A 20,729-nucleotide genomic window follows, 5' to 3' on the forward strand; every position below is an offset into this window, starting at 1 on the left:
TTATGTTTACTTGTATCTTTTATCGCCCTTTCCACCTCAGAAGTATTAAACTTAATGGACATAGTGTTTCGGGCTACAACAGTGTCAGGGGGAGTTAAGGCCCCATTCTCTGTGTCATAGATGTTTTTAAAGTGCTCAAGCCAGCTCACATCCGCAATTACACAGTCCATGTCCGATTTCCCGTCCTCTGTAAAAAACGATTAAAAATGACCCAGAATTTCTTGCTATCCCTTAACACATCTGTGGATTGCAGACTATCCCAGGCCTATTCCTTAATTTGGTGCTTACGTGATGCAAGTGCAGATTTATATTCCTTACGGAGATTCGCCACTAATGCTTTATTCCTGGGTCTGTGTTTCAGTGCTTTAAGTAAAGCACCATGGGCAAGTGAACACTTTGTCGAACCATCTATGAGCCCTCCCACAGTGTGCGCTATCACCGGACTCTAACTTCTTAGAGATCTGCATGCAAACCTCAACATAAGCAGCCACGACCTCGGCCCCTGATGAGATAGGATCTAAGCAGACGGCCATCTTAGCCTCGGTTTCCTGTGCAAGTTCCTCAAAAAAGGCCTCTGGAATGACCCTATCCCACTTAATCCGCCTACCCTGATCCCTTGTGCCTTGGTGCCTCAACTCCTAGGTCCCTCTCAGACACGAAGCTACCAAGGTCCACTACCAACAGAACCAGGTTGTGGTCACTAAAGATTCCAGTCACTACCCTATAAGCCAAAGTTTTAGCCAACATCCCAGGAGATAAGAAAATATAATCGATAATGGTATTAGCACCCCTACCTATAAATGTAGGTGCTCTGACCTCACCTTTGCCCAATCCTGGTTCGAATAAGTTTAAATTAGAGAGGAGGCTCTCGAGGGCTTCTCCCTTCTTACTTTGCTCAAAATGGGGCATCCCCTCCGCAGGCGAACCTCCATATCCATCATTGTAGCAATCTCCCAAACAGGGGTGAATGTTAAAATCTCCCAGGAGAACCATCTCTGTGACAGAAGTGCAATCATGTTTATAGACTGACAAAAAAAATGTTCTAGGGTAATCAAATGCTCATTCCAAGATGAACCCTCCCTAGAATGATAAAAATTAATGAGTAAACATTTCTGATGGTCCGAGATGGACCATTCGATTATAAGAGAATTCCTAGGAGCAGATTCTACTTTCTTGAATACCCCTACCAGATGTAATGAAAACAGGGTAAGCAGACCCCCTTTAGGTCTTCCCACTAATCCAGGTACTGCTGGAGTAGAGAAGCGGAGGTAACCATCCAATAAAAAACTGGACGATGTATACCAGTTCTCCTGAAAAGCTAGTATATCACACTGTTTAACAAACTTCTGCCAAATAGGATCAGAGGCTTTAGAACGGACTCCCGCCACATTCCAGGTGAGAATTTTACATCGGGACCTCTGCGGGCTAGGCTCCCCCCAATCCACAGCTAAAGTATCCAGCAGTCAATCGTTCATCTCCATTGGGGTCAAGGGGGAGAAACGATTAGTAAGGCTAATGGCTACTGGGTTTGAGCCATCCTGTAACACAGGGCCAACTGAACTAGAAGAAACTCTAACCATCCTACCAGACAGCTCTCGGCTAGATCTTTGTTGTGCGGTGTTAAAGCGCTGCTGGTAAGATGGGCGTGAAGTGACACAGATGGGCCCCTCCCGACGTGTCACCAAAGGTTTGCCAGAAGGCCTTGTTGGCCTAACCGGGGGATAAAAGAAACCCAGAGGGAGGGGTCCGATTCCATCATTTGTCAAGTCTGAGGCATCCCAGAACAGCCAATGTGCGCTAGCAGAATTGTTCAAATTTACCACAAGACAGTCCCCTGGGATAGTTTTTGTATGGTGCCCCACCCAGCTCACTCTCCTTGCTGCGATAACAGTACGTGTAATGTCTGTACTTCCACTGCAGAACTCTGCGCAATATTCCCTAGCCAAAACCATCAGGTCATAACTGGTTTCACCTTCACCAGCCCTTACTCGTGGAAGCCCTGTAAAAACAGCCACCAGAGGAGCCGCCTCTGGGGCAGATGCAAACATTTAGCTCTATAATGAGCCCCACTAGATACTTGATTATTGAGGTTTAAACTAGACCCTCCACAGTGCCCTCATGAACCTGAGTACTCTCACATAAAACTTCCCTATGATGGATTACGTTGTTACCACCTGGATCGCTAGTATCAACAGGTGGGCGGTTAACCAACTTCTCATTATGGCTTGAGTATTGTTTGAGAAGGGTATCAATTTTCTTACATTTAGCTAGTAGACCCGCTACATATTCATTTAAAGTGTCCACTATGTCCTTAGCTACTGCTTCCAGGGCTGGTTCAAGTCTTTTAGTAAACAGTTCTATCACAATGTCACAAACATGGTCCTTTAAGGTAGCAGCTTGATGGATAGATTTACCTTGGACAATTCTCCTCTTGGCACCCTTTGCATGAGATCTTCGTCTGCACGTGGTCATGAGCGAGGGGGCCAATGGGGCTGCGGCCTTTCTAGGAGGATGTGGGGGTGGGGGACTTAGAGGAGCAATCAGGAGGGAGTGTTTATGGTGACTATAGGTTCCAATGGTATACACTGTATGTTCAGGGATGGGTGCGGGATCTAGAACTGAGTTAATATTAGTAGGTTCAAGGCCAAGTTCCTTTTCAGCATGAGCTATTTCCTTGGTCAAAACCCCCACCGCAGAAGTCAAATATGAGATGATAGAATTAGATTTCCGAGGAATCTTTGTAACCTTACCTTCCTGGTCGCCTCGACATGTCTGTTTTCACTTCCCCATAGCAGGTTTTGGTGGGGTGGCCCGACCTCTGCTGGCCCCAGATGGCCCGCCCTCTGCCCGGGCTCAGCCCGCGCGCGTCCAGTAACGCGGGAGGAAGTGCCGAGATTTAAGCGCCTCCGGGCAGAAGTGTGTGCTGCCAGGCGGCGTCCCTGTCAATCAGGGGACGCTGGGAAATGAAGTCCGCTATCCGTCCACCCCTTTCAGCGGCCGCGGATGAAATGCGGCGGCGGGGGCAGGCAGCGCTGGTCGCGGACTCCTTGGCGGCGATGCAGTGTGCGGCAGTGACCCCAAGCAGCTATACAACCCATTTTGTAGGACAGAATGCTTGATTCCCTAGTAGGGAGATGGTCAATTTAAGATATCTGCTCACTACAGTTAAAGTACCATTGGCAGGAATACTCAGTTCTGCCTTTTGACCTGTCTTCTGCCCTTGGATGTTTTACCAAGCTGATTAAACTAGCCGTCAAGACCTGAAGAGACTAGATGATCTCATCCTCGGTATAGGACAGATCCATTCTGCAACATTTATCTTGACTTGTCAATCTCCTTCAGAAGTTGGGTTTTCTCCTAAACAGGAAAAAATCCTCATTGACTCCATGTCAGTCTGTTGAATTCCTGGGATTCCAGATCGATTCAGTGGTTGCTGGCCCAGAAGATCGAGGATGTGAAGCAAGAGTCGAGGAAATCCTGATAAGAGAAGAGTGTCCTTGAGAGAGGTAACCAGATTGGTTGGCCTCTCTGACTCCTCCATTCAGCCCATTTTCTCAGGCCCCCTTCATTACAGGGCGTTGCAATGCTTAAATAGCAGGCACCTGAAAAGGGGACTCAGTTACTCGACCCGGGTTGTCTATCCTCAGGAGACCAAAGACGAGATGTCATAATGGTATCAACAAATGGATGCGTGGAATGGCAGGGTGATATTTGGCTCCCAATCAGAAATGATAATCAAATCAGATGCCAGCAGATCGGGCTGGGGAGTCTTCTTCTGCCTGGTCTCCACCGGAGGATGCTGGTCAGTGGCAGAGTTATGCTTTCAGATTAACTGCCTGGAGCAGTTAGAAGGCTTGTTTGCCATCCGCAAGTCAAGCTATTGTATTCTTCTTCGGATAGACAATGTTTCAGGGGTTTGTTACATCAACAAATGGGGAGGGGGCAAAAAGCCTAAATTGCTGGCAGAGATTGCCCAAGATTTTTGGCATTACTGCCTTCAGCACAACATTTCAGGTCCGGTGGAGTATTTGCCTAGGTAGGCCAATGTGTTAGCTCACTGAATTCCAGGTTTATGAGGGATATCAGCAATTGGAAGTTACTTCCTCTGCTTTTTAAATATCTTCAGGATCTTTTGGGTTTCTGCCAAATGGAACTCTTCCTATCTGGTCTCAACAAGTAGGTGCCATGCTTCTACAGATGGTGGTCAGACCCTGGCCATGGCTACAAATACATTCCGCATGCAAAAACGCAGAATAGCTGTGTGTCACAACAAATGGGAAATGAAGGCTAACTAAGTACCTGACCAACCACCGCCCTCTATGGACCGGAGGAGCGGGAGGAAAATCCCTCAGGAACAGGCAGGGTCGTCAACAGGGACAGCCTCGTGATGAACTTAAGTACTCGTACACTAACCGACATCGAAGACAAAGTATTGAACATGGGTCTGGGTTTTGTGGCTACAAACACAGGAGATCCTTTTCTTACTCGGGTCGAGATGGGCAAATTCTTTAGGAAGGTCCGTCTGCACTTCCTTTTCAAAAGAACGAATGAAGACGATTTGGATTTGATTACTTCTGACAATAACACTGGACGAAAGAGACAGTCTACCTTCAATCCATCGGTGATTGGCCTTCCGGCTAAGGTCCAAGCTTTTGAAGAAGCTGTGGAGAGCGACATTCAGAAACTCTACAAACTGAATCACAAACCCTTTGTAAATTTTCCTAAAAAAGAGCAGGATGCCCTTAAGGGACTAACAAGGGATGATTCTCTTACAATTAAACCTGCTGACAAAGGTGGAGCCATCGTTGTGATGGACACTGGCACCTATCGTGAAGAATGCCTGAAACAACTGAACGACACTAGATCCTATGTACCACTCACTGCAGATCCCACAGAGCGCCTGTCTACCATCATAGGCCACATTGTGGAGGAAGCTCTATCTGAGGGTTGGGTTACTACCAACGAGGCCGAATACCTATGTGCAGCACATCCAACGATGCCGTACTTTTATGTGCTCCCTAAAGTGCACAAAGCTCTTCGACCACCATCAGGACGCCCCATAATATCGGGCAGAGGCTCTCTTTTAGAACAGCTGTCCACCTTCGTGGATTTCTTTTTGAGACTTCTGGTCAAAGAGATGCCTATGTTTCTGCAGGACACGAAGGATGTCCTCAGACTCCTGCCTGACATCGAATTTGACATGGATACTGATTGGCTAGTGTATTTTGATGTAGAATCTCTATATACATCAATCCCTCAAGACAAGACCCTTGAGGTAGTAGAGAATCTCCTACGTGATCGAGATATAAATTCAATCACGCCGGTATCTTTGATCATGAGCCTTGCATTCTTGGCAATGAAAGAAAATTTCTTTTGTTTTGAAGATACGATTTTTTTTGCAGACGTCCGGTACCAGTATGGGCAGCGGTTTCGCCCCAAGTTTGGCGAACTTATATGTCCATACATTTGAACAAGATCACGTCCTGAATCCGACCAACCAGTACTACAACTGCCTACGTCTCTGGAAACGTTTTATTGATGACGTTTTAGTAGTATGGAGAGGGACTGAAGAAGATCTAGTGGAATTTCAGAGTGGCTTGATGGCAGGAGCACCTTTTTACGATTCACGGAAGAACATGACAAGCACCAGCTACCTTTCCTAGACCTTTGAATCTCAGCTACACCTTTAGGCTTGCAATCAGAGCTGTACCGCAAACCCATGGCCCGTAACTCGTTACTGAGTTATGAGAGTTGCCACCCAAAGGCGTTAAGAGACAATCTGCCTTACGGCCAGTTTCTTAGGATACAACGGAATTGTTCCACCAAGGAAACTTTTCAAGATCATGCAAAAGCCCTAGATAAACAGCTGGTGGCTAGAAAATACCCCAGGCGACTGATACGACAGTCCATGAAAAGAGCCTCGAACAACAACCGAGAAGGGTTGGTGGAGCCCGCTTATCCGAAAGAAAAACAGAACCGTAGGACATGTGTCAATACCTACTGTACCCTTTCCAATAACATACAGTAGATTGTCAGAAAACATTGGGCCATCCTCAACACCGGATCGAACACCTTACCAATGCCTTTGTTTGCTTTTAAAAGGGGCCACAACCTGAAAGATCATTTGGTACATACGAGACCTAGGACTAACATCCCCTGCTCAATGGGCACTTTGTGGGACATGCCCGCGGTGGCGGGACCCAATCCTTGCGGCAATTGTGCAGCCTGTCCACAAACCTCTAGGTCCACCACCATAGATATAGGCAGTGGCCGACCTTGGCAGCAGAAACGGTTCACAAACTGTAACAGCCACAATCTGATTTATCTAATAACTTGTCTGTGCCAGCTCAGGTATGTGGGCATGACAACCCAAAAAATTAAAACTCGCATCTCTGAGCACAAGAGTACCATCAGATGTCGACTTTTCAAACGCGTCGCTTGTTTGCAAAATCATTTTCTGGAAGTGGGTCAAGGCCCCACTGACTTTGTCTGGACTGTGATTGAGCAGCCGCTCATTCCGACCAAGTGACTGATGTGAGCAAGTTTCTGTTCAAAAAAGAACAAAAATGGGTTTATAAATTGAATTCAGATTAAGGTGGTCTTAATAAAGAAATCCAGTGGATGTCCTTGTAAATAACATCAGTGCAGATCTCATCTGTTGTGAAGTAACATGATACCCAACGGGTGATAGGATGCAACCATGATATTGTTGCAGTTGACATCTCCAGGCAACGAGTGACTACCCTGGGGGCAAAACTATTGCAATGATATTGGCTTTCCCAGGGTACAAGGTTCAGAGATATCAATGCTATACATCTTCACCGGTGGTATACTGTGGTGCCATCTCGAGAATCATGATCCTTGTATACGTTTTGTACCCCCGTTTGTTCTGTTGACTATTCCTGTTGATAAGTTTTATAATGATGGCCCATCCTTGAGTGATAATTCGATATAATAGTAATTCTGACTCATATTATTATGAACCATGAGAGAAACATGTTCTTTAATGAGACTAAAAGACTCCCTTAAAAATCCAGGTTAACCCAAGAACTACGAGGGAGGAAACTACAATTCCCAGGATACAAAGTAGTATTGTGCACCCACTGAGAGTCTGTGGCATAAAAATAAAAGCTTCGGCTTCCTAATCTCTCATAGTGACACCCCTGTTAATATCTATTTTCGACAGTGGTTTAGTCTAGTGAGGAGACACAGTAATTTAGGACTGCATATCCTAGGTTATTCGAGATGGTGCGATGACGTTTCTGGGGAGGGAACTACAACTCCCATGGTATTTAGCGGCATCGCGCACCAACTGACAGGCTGTGGTAAACCTTTGCCCTTATTTCTGTATACGATCATGATTAAAATATCTCTATGACCATCCAACATTAGCTGTGGCTTACTTTTACAAGGAGTATCGAACACTGGTACGATTCAAGCACTCAGGACTACATTTCCCATGACACCCGGGATGGCGCGATGACGTGTTTCTTCAGCGCCAGACCAGGAACTAAATAGGCGTCTATTTGCCGCCCCAGTACCTCCCAGTGACGGCCCAGAGGAACACCCGGAGTACCGACTGGACGGTAAGCACATATCTTGTTCCCGAGAGTGTGTTGCCATCATTGAGTCGTAGGCAGAGCGCGAAGCTATGTATGCCGTAAGAAGAGAGAGCGAGATGCTGTTTAAGCCTCATGCAGCAATAAGAGGCGGACGCCAGTAAAAACAATTAGTTCCTATTTATTTACATCTACAGGATAATCGTATCTATGTGGTTGGTGTCACTATCGAAGAGAGGGTGACGCTGATACTGAATTCCCTGCCACTGTTCCATTCTCATACAAACGATCATGCAACCCTGTTAGTAGCGTGGCCTCAGTTGCATTACGTTCTTATTCACAACGAAATATTCTCGCGATTTCGGACAGTGGGTCATCTTTTGAAACATTGTGTTGGGATTCCCAAGCTCAACTATGCCTGATAGCGCCAAGAAAGACCTACATGCGTACTATGCAAGCAGCGCTTTAACCAGTTGAGGGATGCACATACTGGGTGAATGAGTCTGTGAAGTCTGTCTATGATCGACATGTCTTTTAAACTCTCCCATTTTTGTTTGTTCCCCTACTAGAGCAGTGTTCTATTTACCTGCGCCGCGGCCAGGTGAGGTGGAGTTTTTCTCTCCTGCAAAATAGGTAAGCAGGAGCCATACACCCTAAGGTTGGGTGAGTGTACACATGATTGACACAGAGAAATACAACAATGGATTTTGTATTCTAATTCTGGCTAAAATAGAAAGTAATCTCTGCCTATAAACTAATGTTGTGTTTTGTTTGTCTTTCTTTGTACCTGCATGTGACTACTACTTTATCTCCTGGTTCATGGATCACCTAACAGGAGAATGAATACACCTAGGAAACCCAGGTGAAATTCCCTTTTTATTATTAATATTTTTCACCACTTTTCAAGCAGTAGCGACAATCGGTCCTGAAGAATACAGCAGATACCTACTGGGGTCAATCAGACTGCAGAAACATGTTGACCTATTAACACTTTTAGTAGCTATTTGGTTGAACTACTATTCGCACTGGTTTTTTATTGATTTGGAAGTAGAGAGGTAACGATTAAAACTATTTTACCTCTTTGCTCTCTAATTTTATCTTATGTCTCATCACTTTTTCACTTCACTATTTTCACGCACTGCTTTACAGTTGTCACCACACGTCCATATCCTTCTAGGATACACCGGAATACATATATTGTACAACCTGTAGTAAAATCACTTCGGGCATGGTTGTAACATTTCTTCTTTCCAGTGTGAAGGATCCCAAATGATGACACGGGCGGTTCCGGTCCACAACTGATGGGTATTTTTCCACTATCAGAAGATACCTCCCCATATAGTAGTCACACTGTATTCCACATGATGGATATATATATATATATATATATATATATATATATATATATGTCTGACTTTTTCACTCGGGTTGTTGGTCAGGTAGTTAGCCTTCATTTCCCATTTGTTGTGAGACACAGCTATTCTGCGTTTTTGCATACGGTCTTGTTTTTTGGGGGTAGTAGCTGTGTAAGGTCGGTAAACATCTCCTTGGACCCTCCCATCACTGCTTTGTTCATACAAATGCATGATCCCCACAGTAGCTGCTTAGTTGAGGAGGCCGAAATAGAGGCTGGTCTGGAGGATTCCAGTCTGACAGTGCAGCCTTTGTTTCAGAGTATGGTGTTAATTGTCTTGTGTCCCTCAAATTAGTCTTCTTTCCTTGAGGTTCTCTTGGACCAGGGGTTGAGGAAGCTTAACCCTTTAATTCTGGAGGGATCTCTACATCTTATGGCATGGCATGTTTCAGGGGTGGTTGGCCATTATCTGGCCTTCAACAACAAGCTGAATTCTTCATGGACCAGTCATGGTCCTCTATTAACCATAAGCGATATGCTTTGGCCTGGCGCACATGGGAATATTGGTTTGACAAACAACATGTGGATCCAGTGGGGATTGACTTTTACCTGGTGAATAACTTGGTCCTTCTTGGCAGCGGATGGGCTGGCCTATCGGTTGGTGAATAATTCTGGATCTGCTATTTTGGCACATTGTGTGCCTATTGATGGTAAGCACCCTATGGTAAACAAGTTATATGGGGCATTAGATTGGACAGTCCTCAGCCTCGCTGATCCCACTTGTGGGCTGTGTATGTTGTGCTGGGATTTCTTAAAAATTGGCTGGATAGTTTTTATTTTTTCCTCTAAGGAAGCAGCTGTCACCCAAGTTAACCATGCTCGTGTCTGGTTTCATGTAGAAAAGTTTTGGATGTGAAAGCCTTGGACCTTATAGGTACAGCATTTTGATCTGAAGGAGTAACTTTTAAAATTGTTAAAAGTACAAAGACTTTGCCTAAATGCATTGATTACCCAAGTTTTCCTGATAACCCAACGTTGTGTATTGTGCAATGATTTAAGGCCTAGGAGGATGATACGAGACAAATTAGACAGAGCTGTAGGGGTCAATTGTTCATTGCCTTGCAGAAGCCGGTTGGCCCATTCTCGTCAGATACCCTGGTTCAAAGGGTCAAGCGATTTATGGCAGAAGTCAGTATTGCTGCGAGTACATTTGGGGCCTACTCAGTGAGGGGAACAATGGCATCCAAGATATTTATCTTAACTTTTAGGATGATATGAGGGCTGCCGATTTGTCCTCAGACTCTAGTTTTAAGAAGTCTGAGCCTCTGGACCGGACACAGAATAAAACAAAAAAAAAATCTAGCTGTTGCAGCGAGACTGTTCAATTCTATTAAGGACATCAAAAAGAGGGTTACTCCAACTGTGTTGTGTTATGGAGGAGAAGAAATTTTGTTTGATCATCATGATTGTGCGTATATATATTCCTTGGTCACCTGTTGGCTATTGTACTTCACTATGCCATGGGACGGATGTTACCTGTGAATCTTTTGGTTACAGGTTCCAAATAGAAGCAGGATTGAGTGTCACTCTGGATAATAAGTTGCAGTCACCGATGATGGTGTTATGTCCCAGGTCCACTCCTGTGTTCTCGTCGACTGTGTGTCTAGGTGGGCTGAAGATATGGTACTTTCGGTTACAATTGACTTTGTTCCTGGAGTAGCTTCTTTTGGAGGTTCTCCTTCATGTTGGTTCTTTGTTAGACTATTTATTTCCAGAGTTGTTGTCTATCTTGTTGATTGGAGCAAAGAAGAAGGATGAATTAGTGCGACTTTGACTAATAAAGATAGTGGTGTGCCACGATTAGTGGTTGGTTTTTATGGGTTATGTACTTTGAATTTCTTACAGTTTTGACCGGCTACTGAAAATTAAAAGTAAAGATTGAGAAGCATAATCCACGCCTCAGTGTCCTTTTGAAAATTCCTGACGCGACAGCTAGAAACTTTTTTATGCAACAATTTCTTTAAGATGTCTAGCATAATCAAATGCAAGTACACTCATTTTACATTTTTCATTTATGAAGGATATGGGCTGGGCACTTTGCATGGAGACTATATATTCAGCAACCTCTACACAGCAGGAAAAAACATGAATGGCGTTTTCTTTAAGACACTTCTGCTTACGAGAACTGTAAACTAATGACACCTCAACAAAATCTAGTAAAATGAAGTATTTTTATTTGTGAAATCTATCGCTGCAAAATGCTAAAAAAAAAAAAAAAATCTGCAGGTCAACATATGCTTATGTATTCTGGCAATGAAAATCTTCACTGAAACTGAAGAGACAGGGGAAATTAACTTGGCTAGCTTGGAATTATTCGGGTAGCAGTGAATGAAAAAGGGTTATCATGTCAGCTTTGCTGATGTGTCCAGGTCACAAAACGATACCACTTAGTAAGCACCAAATATTTTTTTCAAACAAAGAATTAATCCAAGGTGGAGGTACAAAAATAATAAAATAAACAATGACTTAATGCAAGAGCCCATCAGTCTAACACGGAGAAAATAAAAATGGACAACTGTTGAATCAATAGTAATTTTATCAGAATCTGTGATAAATGGAATCAAGGAATGCACATTTAGTAGCAATCTACAATGGGAAATAGAGGAACAGCATTACTAAACAAGCACATAACCTGCCTAAGAGGCAACACACCGAACAGTAGGTGGGGCAAGCATCAGCCTTGCATAAGCAGAATATGAAAATAGGACAAAATACAAAAAGAATGGTAACTGCCCGACAAAAGCAGCAAATACTAATGTGAGAGTATTAGATATCAGAAGAGATGGAAACCTGGAGAATTTTTAATACACAACATTAGTATTCCGGCAAATTAAAGTTTTAACATGCTGCACCCTTCTGCCCAGATGAAGCAAAATGGCCACCCCACGCCCTTTCCCCTCTACTTATTATATGAACTAAACTCACTGCAGGACGCATCATGCTAAATCATTATGCCATTTTATACTACAGTAGCTATGAGACTATAGCCAGAAAAGCAAATACTTTGGATGAAAGTGGACTTGTTGGTCCTGCCTGAAACAAAATTACCTGGCCTGGTCAGACATGTTATTGCTATAAACATCATTTGTGCGTATATTACAAAGCAACGCTACTGCCCATCACACATTTTGATATTCAGAAATTAGCATTCTAACTTTACTAAGCAAAAACTTGTGAGTTGGTGCGCAATACACTACATCAATAGATTTCTCTAAATCTAGGCATCGTTGCATGATTTGCAGTGTTTGAGGCCCAACACTACCTTTTGCATAAGGACCCGACCTCAAAGCAATGTGAGAGTGAAGCAGCCAGAGCCATATCACCGATGAGGCTCTCCAGCCCTCCACTGAACAACACACCCCCCCTCTCCAGCCCTCCACTGAACAACACACACCCCCTCCTTCCTTAAACCCCTTCCCCCAACTAACAACCAGCGAACTCTGCACGAAGTCAATGACTCCCAAATCTCACTCACAACCAAGTGGTGATCTCCCACACCCAGGACTACCAAAAGGGACATCTTGAACAATTCTAACACCAAAAGCCAACCCCCCCCACCACTCCCCCCCAACCCCCAAGAGCCCACTCAACACCCACACCCGACACCCACTCTCTCTGACACCAATCATGCACGACCACCCAAGACTCAACGACCCAGATTGTCCAACACCCCATTCTGGAACCAGAACAACACCCCCATCTGGGACTAGACACAAAGACCCTAAAGATCCAGAGACGCAACAACCTCCCTGGATGCCCCCACCTCCTTTTCCACAGAGATGACCCACCGACTTGCCCTGCTGGAAAGCCAGCTACAAACAGCAATACTGGGCCTCACCGAAATCTTACGGAACCTCACCACACCACAAAAGCCGAACAAACTCCCGCCCTCGAAAGCCACACTCTCCAACGCCAATCACGCAAGGCCTCAAAAGACCAAATGGCTCAGCTGGACCACAACCCCCCTCCTAAACCAGACACTAAGACCCAAAAGAGCAAGAGCCGCAATGTCCCCGAGTGAAGCGATAAATCTAGCCTTGTCGTATAACACATCCATCACCGCCCCCTCCAACTCCAAGATCCAGGTCATCACTGGATTCGGAAGAGACCGCTCCCACCCTAGACCCCAAAGACCACCAGCCTTCCTCACCAATATCCCCAGGGCCCTTTAAGGAAAACCCTGTAACGGAGGAGGAATCCTCCACAAACTGCATGCTTGTTAACTGCAGATAAGCCATCAAACATGCCACAGAACTAGCTGAGAACATCCTTACCCACGACATAGACATAACGTTCATCACTGAAACATGGCTGAATGAGATCTCCCCCCCCCCCAACCATGGACATGCTTGTCCCTCCTGGTTTCACAATCCTCCACAAAGACAGAATAAACCAACAAGGAGGAGGTATAGAAATCCTACATAAGAACGACATCCCTGTGGTGGAAAAAGGATGGCCCAGAATACAACTCCTTCGAATGTCTCACTGCCTCCATCAAGACAAGCAACAACAATCCATTACTCTGCCATCTCCTCTACCATTCGCCAGGAAACACTGCCTCATTCGGAGAACACCTCTCCGACCTGATAACTCACTACTTACTCCGTGACTCCAACAACTTATTTCTGGCCGACCTCAATAAACACTGGAAAGAAAAAAACAACACGCTAATCAAAACCCTTAACAATCTCCTAATCAACTACAACCTCACCCAACACTGCACTGAGAAAACCCACAAAATAGGCTCAATCCTGGATGCCATTATTGTACAACCAGATTTAGTTTCAATTAACCACACCATGCCCGTTGATTGGTGTGATCACCATATCATTCTCTTCCACATCAACCAAAAGACACTATCAGTCCTGCACGCAAGACCCCCCGATGGGAAAGAAATTTAAGTCAGATTCTCCTTGAAGACCTGGAGGAAAGGTTAAACTCCCTCCTCCCCAACCACAAAGGAGAGCTCTCAACAACAGAACTCACCTCCCACTACAACTCTACCATGTCCTCTACTATGGACCAAATAGCCCCCCTGAAACTAAAAAGAGTCAGGAACATACCATCAAGATCATGTTTCAACACAGACAAACTACGAAAGAATATAACTAAGAGTTGAATAAAGACTCTGGTGCAACAACCCGTCCACAATCCTACGAAATAGACTGAAATCAGTTTGACGAAAATATAAAAAACACATAATGAACGAAAAATCTTCCTTATTTTGTAGTGCCCTTGCTAATGCTAAAAACAGGTCCAAAGAACTCTTCAATCTCATTAGGCAACAAACTTCCAAACCCACTTCAACACTAGCTACGGCCTCAAAAAACCTATGAGATAACTTTGTCAATGTCTTCACTGACAAAATCACCAAGATAGAACTCTCCTTGGACATTCACCGTAATCCCCCTGCCAGCAAATTGCCTCCAAAAACGGAAGAAACTACTCCCAAGTACCCCGTAAACCTATGGAAATCTTTCAATCCCATCTCCGAAGCAGAGATTATCAAAATGATCTCCCAACTCCAAACCCTCAGCACACTTCCTGGATCCCATACCTGCCCAACTGGCCAAAAAGCTCACACTCTCCCTAGCCCCGCTCTGGACAGAGATTAAAAACAGCTCCCTAAGCACTGGAACCATGCCGGACTGTCTCAAAATTGTCCAAGTAACACCTCTACTGAAAAAAACGGGCTCAGACACAAACGAGCTGAACAATTCAGACCCATCTCCAACCTCCCACTCCTTGCGAAAATCCTGGAAAGATGTGTTCTCCTCCAACTTAACCAACACCTGGACATCACCTACCTTCTTGACCCCCACCAAACTGGTTTCAGAAAAGGATGCAGCACAGAGAAAGCGATCCTAAATATAATAGACCATATGCACAAATTTCTTCACACAGGTCAATGCTGCCTACTCATACTCCTGGACCTATCGGCAGCTTTCGACACGGTTGACCACAAACTTCTCATTAATACACTTAAAGAAAGGGTTGGAGCTGAAGAGGTGGCCTTACAATGGTTCACCTCTTTTCTACAAAACTGCACCCAAAAAATAAAAATTAAAAACTTCCTGTCCGACGTAGTCCGTTAGCAGGGGTGTCCCACAAGGATCAGCTTTTCAACATCTATATGGAACCACTTACCATCTTATTAAAAAACAACAACATACCCTTCCACCTCTATGCTGACGATACCCAGATCTATCCGGAAACCTCCTCCATCGAAGACATTCAAAGACTAAACGACACTGAAAAAAGTCAAGCACTGACTATCACAAAACCACTTGAAACTAAACCAAGACAAAACAAGACAGAAATCTTCCTCATCTCCAACAAGGATCAGAACTCCCAAATCACCGAATGGTTAAAAGCTATTGAGGCTCAATCACAAACCCACTCCAGCAGATTCTGTAAAATCGCTGGGAATCACTCTGGACCCCAAGTTAGACATGAGTGAACACATAAAGAACACTGCCAAGAGCGCCTTCCTCAACCTCAAACTACTCAACAAAATAAAACCCTTCATCCCTCTCAATGACCTCAAACAAGCCACTCAATCCCTGGTGTTGTCAAGACTGGACTACAGAAATGCAACCCTCACGGCATCAGCAAAATCTCACCTAGCCCCCCTCAGATCAACTCTGAATGCAGCAGCTAGAATGGTCACCAGAGTCTAGAACTATGAACACATCTCACCTGCACTTAGAGAACTGAAATGGCTCCCAATCGAAATGCCTGCCAACTTCAAAACTGCTTGCCTCACACACAAAGCGCTACACACAGGGAATCCCGCCTACCTGGCCTTAAAACTCCAGAAGGCCAGTCAGACAAGAAGCCTAAGGAGCACCAACACCTTATTCCTTATCCCACCGAAAACTCAAACAGAAAACTGCATCGCGCTCCTTCGCAGGTAATGCGCCAAAAATCTGGAACTCCATTCCAATCCATATCAGGACCAATCCCTCTATCCTAATTTTCAAAAGGCAGCTCAAAGACCTCTTCTTTAATCGATCCCTCACGAATGGATAACTAAAGCCTAACTAATCAAAACCTGCCCATAGCAGCACTCAGGCACTTTGACACTAAGACCTAACCCCATTAATCTCACCTAGAGCCACAGTGCTTTCTTCCACATCATCGCTGTGTAGCGTCACAAGACACGGGACACCCTACTATGCTAACTTATCTTATAAAGGACAATGCGCTCTTTTTCGAAGATACTCTGCGATACGTCCTGACTCACTGTACATATCACTGTGTAATTTTGTCCTAAATGTGATAATGCTGTAAAGCGCTCCGATACCCTCTGGTCTAGCTAGAGCTATATAAAACTTTAAAATAAATAAATACATAAATAAAAAAAAATAAGACAGTGGATTTACCTGAAAGCAATTCTGGATTCCTTATTGTGTGATATCCTAGTTCATCAGGCCAGTTTAGAAATGGTTTCTTTGTTGGCAGCTTAGATAGAACACATACTCTCAGCTGTTGAATATAAATGTAAAAAACCTTACATTATTCATGCCCGGCAGTTTGCAAAGGGTGTAAAGGGCCTATTTAGTGGATGATCTCACAAAGGATTTACTACAGAAACCAGAAACCAGCAAACAAATTTACATTCCAACATTCTTTTTATTGATGATGTCCACAGTAGTTTAAACTTTATTCTGCAGTTTACATTTCATAAATAGGCAAATATCACAATAAAAAAAATACATACATCACCATAGTACAAAAATATTTCAATTCTACCCATGTCCTTAAAACATCAGTTAAAAATGATGCAAATTTAAAACTAAATAACATCAATAATTTCCAAGTGATTTAATATAAAAATCATACAATAAAAAAACTGCTTCTCCTAAGACACTTAGGGGTCAATCCATATGAAATAGCCAAGTCTGCAGAGGTACAGTTAAAGACCATACAGAAAAAATGAATGCAACTGCGTTTCATTATTTAGTACTATTTAGCTGCCCAATGATCTTAAAAAATACGTGTTACTGCATACATTCTCCTTCCATAAGGCTAAGTTCTTCCCTCCGTTTCCATACTGCCCAGAGAAAAGTGGCCAGAACAAAACACACTGAGGAATTTTCAAGAAGCTGAAGATACTGGAGCGCTGCCCTGTGTTGCAATAAATTGGCACTACGTAAAAAGGTACCAACATTCTTTGCCTTTGTTGGGTATAAAATGGGTTGAAAAACACTCACTATATGCTCAATGGACTGGCCAGATACCTCATCACAGGGACATCGAGTAAGATGTTTATGGCAATGGGTATTTACCTGAAAGCCCAACATCAACGCAATACAAGTCAATCGACATCTGGTCAGAATAAAGCGGCGCTGCATATGGTGGACAAAAGCCAAATAAGACTGTAAGCCCTGTGCCACTGGGGTAAGCAGAGTGATATTGACGAACACTACTTTTATTTTTATTGTTATCCCACCTTTGGCTAGCTGCTTTTTCCAAAACGATATGTTTTACCTTCTCCTTAGGGAAAGTTATACAATTTTCGAGAGGCTCAATGAGGTCACTCAAAATCAATTTTGCCAAGCATGGATCCAACATATTTTATCCAAGGAACCTCTTTAGCTCGTTTCAATTTGAGACAGTCCATTAGCATGGCTTGATTCAGTAACACAGACTGCCCCCTCCTAGATGGGATGCCAGAGTAGTATTGGAGCCAGACTAATTACATCGCCAATATATGGGAGACCCACCTCACTGTGACATATGTAGTTACAGCAGCTTTTAGTTAGTGAAAGCAGCCTCGTAAAGGGATCCTCCACATGTTGCAGTGACTCAATATCTGCTGTGCCCCATTTGTGGCAATGGCTTTTGCCAGATAAATGAGGAATATTTTCGGTATGGGTTTCATCCACACTTTCTTAGTAAAGTTAAATAAGGCTGAGATGCTTCTCTCCAAGAGTAGAACTCTATTTGAAACCGTGTATACCCCAGAGGTATCTACCATCAAAAAGAATTCCCATATACAAGAACAAATCAGCCACCTCAATCCTGTGCTGGGATACTTGGATAACCGGATGTTTCTTCATCGAAGGACCAGTAATTAAAAATATTGGATTTAGACTCATTACGTGTAAGCCCAAGGAGGCCATTAAACTATTGATGATGTCAGATTGAGTAAGACAAAGAGTTTCCTTTTCATTTGCTGGCCCTTTTGTAGAATGGGATTTGGTAAGTTGTAAAATACAAAGTTAAAATAAATTAATTCATTCATTTGATAACTTTATTTCGGTCAACAGACCATAATAGTGCAGATAAAATACATACATGGTAGCACAAGCACTAAAACAATAAATAAGAAGCCAATCAAGTATTAGACATAAAAAATTGATTAAACTAGATGGTTATCAAAGAGATAAAAGTATGAAATTCATGATCACAGGTGTTATAAGAAACTTTTCCTTCTGCGCCACAATACAATTAGACGTGATCTCCAGGTGATCAAAAGCCACCCCTTCCCATCTGGACTGAACTCAAACCTATTTAGACTGTAGAGGATAAAAATCACACAAATTACATTTAATGTATTAGGGATGAACCTCATTGTTTAGTTCATATGAGGATTTTAATTTACCTTGATGCTGCCTTTATTAAGACCTATACCCAATACCATGAATTGATACCATTTTAAACCAAATGCAATTTTAACTTGTTTGGTGCATTTAAAAAGTGTCGTTTTCCATACAACAAAAAACAAAATCTCTAAACTGAGTGTTATAATGCTTGGATGCAAAAGATCTGTCGTGGGAGATAGCCTTAGACGATCATGTCTTTATTTTCACACACATTCGTTTGGAAAGCAGACACTTGGCAATACTCGTGATGGTTCGGACATTAAGAAATGTGAAAGGTCCCGGACTAACCCCTGAGATCTTAACATAACGTATGGGGAGGCCCAGGAGACACCCGCCTTTATAATCTCGAGCGTTTTACACTCGAACACTGGCCATTTTAAATGGACTGTGTTAATGATGACACATTATTCTTAAAATGTTGATTTTTTTCAGCAACATGAGACTCCAGTTTGAGCAAAATAAGATTGGGCGCTCGGTTAGGCAATGTGCATACATCTAAGCAGCAAGAAAAGAAATACCGCTCTATTGCACAGTGGAAGAGTCCTTTCAGGTCGCATAACTGCATAACTTGGAAGACATGCACACCAATTCGACAGTCCACTAATCGGGTTCGATACTAGAATGCCATTTGAGGCTGGCTGGGTACCAGTAAACCTATTAGTCAAATTCTAAACACAGAGCTACATGTTCATCTTAAGGAACAGCGGCGGCTATAATTTACGTGGACAATTACTTCCAACCCTAGACTTTTCCGGGGCGGGCATTTTAGTTTCAAGTAAGGGCCAATGTCTAATAATAATGCTGGGGCACAAATAGCGCGACAATCAAGTTGTGTACAGCAGCTCGGTTAATTGGGGTTTCCAAGGCTGAAGTTTGAGCGAGAATTGGAAGCAGAGCATACATTTAAATGACAACTCAATTTTTAAAATGATGACGAAAAAGCCCCTTTACAGCCAATGCGATTGGCTGCGGCAGACCCCCGTTGGGTTGGGAGTACATGGCAGCTTAAGCCCGAACCCAGTAGTAAATCGGGTAGCAGGTCTCCACTGAGGACTGAAAACGGGTCAGAGTGAGAGGCGAGGACAAGCCCATCACCACAGAACGGTGGAACTACTCCTCTGTAGATTAACCACTCACCTTTATCGTAGCAGGGATGAAAGCCGATGCAGGTTCGAGACAGCTGGGGAGCGCCACAACAGGAGAGGAACATCCAGGTCCGCGCTACATAAGGCCGCGGGAGCCCTAGTACACACCGTGCACCCGACACGGCGGTACAGGATGAGGCCTAATCCCGAGCGGGACCGACGGTATTCCAGAGCAGCAGGAGGGAGGGTGGGGCGGAGGTGACGCGCTCACGACGCAAGTACAGACCGGGTGGCTCCCGACGGCGAATTACGCCACGAAACCGGTGATATCCACATTCCGGCCGCAGTGATTCTGCGTTGGAGAAAGTCTAGTTGCACCGCGCAAATGATCCAGTGGCTGCGGGCGACTGAATCTTCCGGGGGCGGAGGGCGAACCCTTTTACCCAGGAAGGGCCAGCATCTCTGTGCCTTTCTCTCTATAGTACACCTGCCGCCCGGCACATCATGGACTGGGCAGCATAAGAAAACTCTTCCAGGGCGCGCTCCAGCTGCCCGGGACATTACCGTCAGTGAATTATTGCCAGCGTTGTAACAGCCAATCGAAATCCACGGTACAGTCTCCGTGGCCTCGAAGCCAATGATCAACTAGCAAGAGTTCCTCAGTCAATTCAACGTCACCGCTCTTTTCCAATGTTTTAAGAGACTATACTGCTATTTATTCCATGCAGCAAAAGCGTTAGGGATGCTTAATGTTGACTGTTGCGTATAATTGTTCATAGATCCCACAATGATGTAGATAAGAGCGAATTATTTACTCTGATCCCATATATGCCAACATTTAAGAACATGTAAGTGGGAGATTATGAAAAATTAATTTGGATTTCTCCATTGATTACTATTGAGGGAGAGGCAATTCCAAATGGGGAGGAGGGGCAGCAAAAATAAAGCCATTTTGGTCTTAAAAAAATTGGGAGTGTCCCGCCTGAATCAGATCTCTTAGCACAGTGGTTCCCAAACTTTTCACTCCTGAGGACCCCCAATAAATCACTACTGGAAACCG

The 20,729-nt window shown here is 44.0% G+C and overlaps 1 protein-coding gene across 2 annotated transcripts in view; it reads right to left on the minus strand.

The window, feature by feature from the left end:
* The window catches only part of SOCS5 (suppressor of cytokine signaling 5), a 77,708-nt gene extending 57,794 nt beyond the window's left edge, over window positions 1–19,914 (minus strand). Inside the window, exons 1-2 of one of the 2 annotated variants that reach the window (XM_086927777.1) lie at window positions 19,722–19,914; window positions 16,359–16,461 (exon numbers count right to left, since the gene is read on the minus strand). The gene's annotated coding sequence lies outside the window, so the exon portion shown is untranslated. The remainder of the gene's footprint in view (window positions 1–16,358; window positions 16,462–19,721) is intronic. The other variant, XM_086927778.1, reaches the window with a different exon arrangement.
* Between the last annotated feature and the right edge of the window lie 815 nt (window positions 19,915–20,729).

The sequence above is a fragment of the Lissotriton vulgaris genome, chromosome 6 (genome assembly GCF_964263255.1).
Source record: "Lissotriton vulgaris chromosome 6, aLisVul1.2, whole genome shotgun sequence".
NCBI classification, from domain to species: domain Eukaryota; kingdom Metazoa; phylum Chordata; class Amphibia; order Caudata; family Salamandridae; genus Lissotriton; species Lissotriton vulgaris.